Below are 6,139 nucleotides of genomic sequence, written 5' to 3'. Positions count from 1 at the left end.
ATTCACATAACATTAAATACATAGGTTTATTCCAAGATTCTCAAAAACAAATCCTACCCTACTAAAAACTAAAAACATTAAATGATGATGGTAAAATAAATTCTAATAACTCAACTTGTGAACATAATCTTATATGCTCCTTTAGTTCCGCACTAAACCTTCACACCTGTAGCTGAAAGGGGTGGAAATAAATCGTAAGAACTGGGGAGTTCTTAGTAGGATCTGGGTTAGAAGTTAAGTTCATTTTATATATATTTGGTCAGCAATAATAGTCAACAAAGTACCATCTAATTCAACAATTAAAAAAACACAGAATTCAAACAGTTATTTAGTACAACCACAATCATAGAAAACACACTCACAAACAAATATGCACAAAAAAGTATGATGCATGTCTATCCCTAGTACAGGTAATGAGCTCATTTGTCGGTTTCGACCCGCATCCGATGCAATCCAACTCGCAAGTCAGATAAGGCATTTCAGCGACATAACCTCTGCAAGTTTCTACTTCTTGCAGGCGCTGATTCTCCAGCTGAAGTATGTCAAACATGACTTCTACAAGTACTTTCAGGCGCTGATTCTCTAGCTGAAGCATGTGACCCCTTCTCTTGGAAGCCATTCCATACTTACAAGCGTCCCCGCACAATCATTTATATACAAAGCCCACCCCTTATGAACATTTATCCTTCGGCTCCATAACCATACCATCGTCACCCTCTCGTGACCTTCCCATAATCACACGTGCCGATTTATCTTTTCATCAGCCTTTTGATTATCAACATAAATAAATCAAATTATCTTCGTACTATTTTCTCATCCTTCACTAAATATCTTATGGAAAAGAATCATAAGGTTCTTTAATTAAGTCGGTGTTCTCTAAAGCTTTTAAGATTACTCTATTATTTATTGAATTATATTCCGACTGAACTCAGCAACCTTTGTCTGAGTTTGAGTTCTAGTGCCTTAACCTCTGTAAGCAACTTTTGTCTTACAGGGGCGACTCTCTTGAGCCGATGTATGCAAACATAACCTCTATAAGCAACCTCGGTCTTACAGGTGAGGCCCTCTCTAGCCAATATATGTATTGATAACCTCTGTAAGCAACCTCTACCTTACAGGTGCAACCATCCCTAGATTGGCTGATGTATCTTTGGAAAGCAAATCTCGGTGGACTTGCCACCATATCTCTGCTTATCTCATTTTTTTCGTTCTTTATTTCTTCACTTTCTTATCATTCCACAATATAAATAATCTTTGCATTATTCCCTTACCTTTTCCTAAGTGTCTTATGAAAAGAAAATCAAAGATCCTTAACTTAGATTTGTCTTTCTAAAGCTTCTAGGACAGTTTTCTGCTTACCCTTTTAGTATATCATAAATAAAATAATATCTTTTAAATAAAACACTAATATATTTCAAAAATACATTGATAATAATCTTAATAAATTAATAATGATAATAATGATTTTCTTTATTACCTAAAATTTATTAACTTGAACTTTATTATTAATCTTTTATAAATTATTCTGTATCTTTGAACTTTCTAAAATATTTATATTTTTACCCCAACATATTTTATAATTTATTAAAATATCCTTACATATAATATAATTACCAAAATATCCTTGCATATTTTATAAAATACCCATTTCTAAAATTCTTCAAGTTTTCAGCTTGAGTTTTAAGTTCGTTTTAACCTTTACTATTATCGATTTCTCAAAGCTTTTCATTTAATTTCTCGGCCACCAGACCTCATCTGTAACACACTAATTACCCTAAGCCTTACCTCGCACCGTAAAGCAAAGATTAATCAGAGATTACGACAGTCCTAAAGCTTATACATAATATATATAGAAGAATTAATATAATCTAGAAGCCCGATGAAAGATATATCTCAAAAATAGGATTTAAAAAGCGTAAAACGCACTAACGAAGCTACTAACTTAAAGCACAGGATATAGATAAGATATATCAAAATATAATAGTATAATATCATAAGAATATAGCCACAACTCGCGGAGTTAAAGCCGGCTAGTCATATACAGACCATACATAAAACCAGACAGTAAAAACAGCTTATACAAGTTTTGTTCTCCCAATACATGCCTCTAGGCTAAAGCAAAATATAAAATGAGAGATGTATAACAAATAAACAAAAGACTCCAAAAGATATCAGGATCCTCTGCTTCTGTCACCATCCAAAGCAATTCACCGAGGTGGGTTGCGACCTGCATCTCAAAAATACAACAGAAATATGGTATGAGAACCGGAGGTTCTCAGTATGGTAACAGTGCCCAGTGATGTAAGATTTAAGACCCCGGGACGCCCAAGGCAATCCTAGACTTCATTTCCATCACAAGATCTCAATCTTAAGGCATACTAAAATAGTAAACATATATAAAACCTTAACAAAACTTAAAAGCTTTTCATAACTTAAAGGGCAATCTAACTTAAGGGATTTTCTAATCTAACAATTCACCGCTGTCCACAGCCTTCACCAACCTATCCTCTGTGCGATCCCATCGCCACCGCCTTCTGAACCTCCTCAATCCCAGTAGAAAGCATAATTAATAGAAATACAAGTAAAACACAAGTAGAGGCATATAAGGCAAGTAATTCAAGTAAGCAAATAGGCATGTTATACAATTAGGCAAACAATTGGAAATAGGCAAAGCAAGCATACAGATAGAAGATGTACATGATGAATGCCTGTCCTACTGGCTGTGATATCACATTGTCGGTTCAACTGCCAACCCGACACATTTCCATGGAGATGTCGCCGTTCGGAATCATCATTGGGAACCCCCGAGATATAGTGCTCGGATCACTGTCCAGGGTTTTGTGCTTGCATACTCTAGTGATCTGAAGGGATGTGAGCGGGATACTCTTGCCTCAGACCTCACATCTCAATGTAAGCGGGATTAACCACTGTCATTACGCCGTCGCCGCTACCTCGACAGGCAGGATCCAACCACCGTCCCTGCCGGGCGCATAGCGTCTCATAATCTCAATTTAAAATAGTAGTGCAGTGGTTTTTCAGAAAACACTTTCAATACCTCAATAATTCATCATTGCATATTTAAGCCCTCGAATTATCCCAACCAATGTAAATCAACATTACCATTCTGAGTCCTCGACTCATCTCAACTACTGTCAATTCACATTTCAGTTCCGAACTCAACAGTTCATCAGTTCTCATCTCATATAATAATCATTCTTCACACGTCACCAAACACATCCTCAGTACTCCAGAAACCTAAGCCTCCGTTTTCTAATTTTTCATACTAATATCAAACTAAATCTCTTAAATTCTTTCCCATGTTTTAATATCCAAAATTAAGCCCAAAAAAGCCTTAACATGGTGTCGCAGAGGCTTACAATCTTGTTGGGAAGGTGAAATAGTTGAAAACAAATTTTAAATTTGAGAAACAAGGTATGTGCGTACGCACAAGGGTGTGCGCGCGCACGCCCAGGAGAAGTTTCAAAATGTGTGCATACGCATAGAGGTGTGCGTGCGCACAGGTGCCAAAATTCACAATGTTTGTTCGCTCGCACAACCTGTGTTAGCACCCTCAACAGACTGGCTTTCCCAATGTGTTCGTGCGCACAGGGATGTGCGTACGCACAAGTTGCAAATCCTTATTAGTATGTGCACGCACAAGCTGTGCTAGCGCTGCAAACAGGGAGCCTTCCCCTGCGTGTGCGGACACACAGGTCTGTGCGTGCGCACAGGTTAATATTTTCGCAGGGTTGTGCGTGCGCACAAGGCTGTGCGTGCGCACATACCAGAAATCAAAAAATTCTGCAACTTTGCAAAATTTTAGATTTTCAACACCAATCTTTATATGATCATAACTCCCTCTACAAAAGTCCAAATTTTACAAATTTTATATCGATTTGAAGAATTTTCAATGGACTTTAATTATAAACAAATTTCAACAATTTTGAAAACTGAGGCATAAGTTATGATCAGACAAAGTTCATCAAAAACTAACTTTTACCAAAAGTTCACCACTAACCAATTTCTCAATTTTCACAACTTAAACCAATCAAAACCAAATAAAGCCATTCCAAACTCCATTTTTCACCACAATCTACCCTCTTGGGTCATAGTTCACAATTGATACCAATCCTCCATCACACTTCATCATTCTCAATCTCAATTATCAACATATAACAATTACAAATAATTCTCCACCAACACATTCACCATTCACCATTCTATCACTCTCAATTTTCATCATTAAACTCATTCATGATTTATATCAATATCCACAATATAAAACCATTCAAGTCATCAAATATCATATCTCAACATCAATATTTCTCAACATAACAATACCCATTCAACATACATCATCAAGCAACCATCATCAACAACCATATAAATCCAACCTATCCTATAGGTCACTAGCCTAAGTGTCTATAAATATTCTATACTACATAGAGGAAATCGAAACTATACATTGGTCGATTCCCAATATGTCCTTAACCCAAATTTGAGCACAAGCTAGGTGTCCAACCACAATCAAGCCACCAATGTAACTCCAACAAGCACCAATAATAATCACCAAAGGCCTCCAAACTCACAATAATCAAGCTATATATACAATAAATCATCACAAATCAACTTAGGGCTCATCATAAATAAAATTTCACAAGAGTTCAATGCCTCTTACCTTGTACAACAGTTTTGGTAGCCAAAATCCAAGGCTAAACAAGAGTTACAGTGAACCTAAACATCCAAAATCACAAAATCTCACTTAACCAAAAACCCTAAAACTCGAAATTTTGAAGAGAAGAACTGAAAGGGATTCGAGCTTTTCTTACCATTTTCTTGGGTGAGTTTTGTAGAGCTCTTCACAAGGAACGCGTAGCCGCAAACGGTGCGGCGATCGGAGCTCTGTAGCTCAAGATATGAGCTTGTGAAGATGATGGTGAATAGTAACAATGGGGGTTCTCTTCTTCCCCTTCTCTTTCAGCTATGTATGTGTGTTTAAGTGTGTGGTGTGTTCATTAATTGGCTTATATATGTTGGGCTTGGGCCCAACTTGGGCTCGGTCCAACCCGTTAGCGTTTTTAGCCCGTTTGGCCCAACTTCGGGCCAAACCTTTAAAATTAGCCTTCGGTTTTTGACTTCTAATATTTTTCTAAGGTTGTTGACCGTTTTCACTTTTTGTCACACAGCATCGGGCAGACTTGAACCGGTTCAGCCGGTTCGCGATTTTTCTCAACTTTTCACAGAAAATACATTTTCTAACTCAGAAAAACCTATTGAGTCCAAAAAGCATATTTAAATCTCCTAATTCTCACTTTAATTTTTCGGAACCTAATTTGGACAATATTAATTATTTAATTAGGCAGTTAATTAAGCTCGGTTCTTACACTCTCCTCACCAAATAAGAAATTTTGCCCTCAAAATTTGGATCACCCCATCATCATCCTTAAACGTTCCCTCAACTTAAACCTACCTCCCACCATTCATCGTTTCGTTCCTCCACGTCAGCTCAATTTCCTGATTACATCTTTTATTCTTATTTATAAGTCCTTACTTTGATTGAATTCAAGCCTATATTGTACTCATCCTTCCCACTCTCAGATTTCTTTAATTCAAACTCAATACAACATTAGCATTTTAATTCAATGCTCTTCCAGATCTATCTTTCAGATAACTTAATTCCTATTTCAATCTAGGCTCAAGGTCATCATAATCAAAATATCGCAATCCCTATCTCCTCGACACGACAATTGCATTCAGTTATCACCCAACTCTAATTTATTCACCTACCCTTATCTTCACAACTTATCCCAACTCATTCTAATCTTACTGCCACAATCAAACTTAGTTCTTAGAAACCTTTACTTATATTAATCCACTAAACTCTTCAAGTATTTAAGGCTAAGATACGGTTAGTCATCGTCCTACGACCTTCACTCGCAACTCTCGTGCGCTATTGCATTTTACCAGCTTCTGCTATGCCATTTTGATTTTTAGCCACTAATTAACTAACTAATCCAAATATTCAGTCAAGTTACACATCATTCATCGGATTATAGAACCTAGGCTTACTTCTGAACTTCCTCAATTTGACCCTAATAGTAGTTATGCTTATCGTAAGACTAATTCATAACTTACTACT

Source organism: Arachis hypogaea, chromosome 13 (genome assembly GCF_003086295.3).
Source record: "Arachis hypogaea cultivar Tifrunner chromosome 13, arahy.Tifrunner.gnm2.J5K5, whole genome shotgun sequence".
Classification (NCBI taxonomy): Eukaryota; Viridiplantae; Streptophyta; class Magnoliopsida; order Fabales; family Fabaceae; genus Arachis; species Arachis hypogaea.
Note: the sequence above shows the minus strand (reverse complement) of the source record.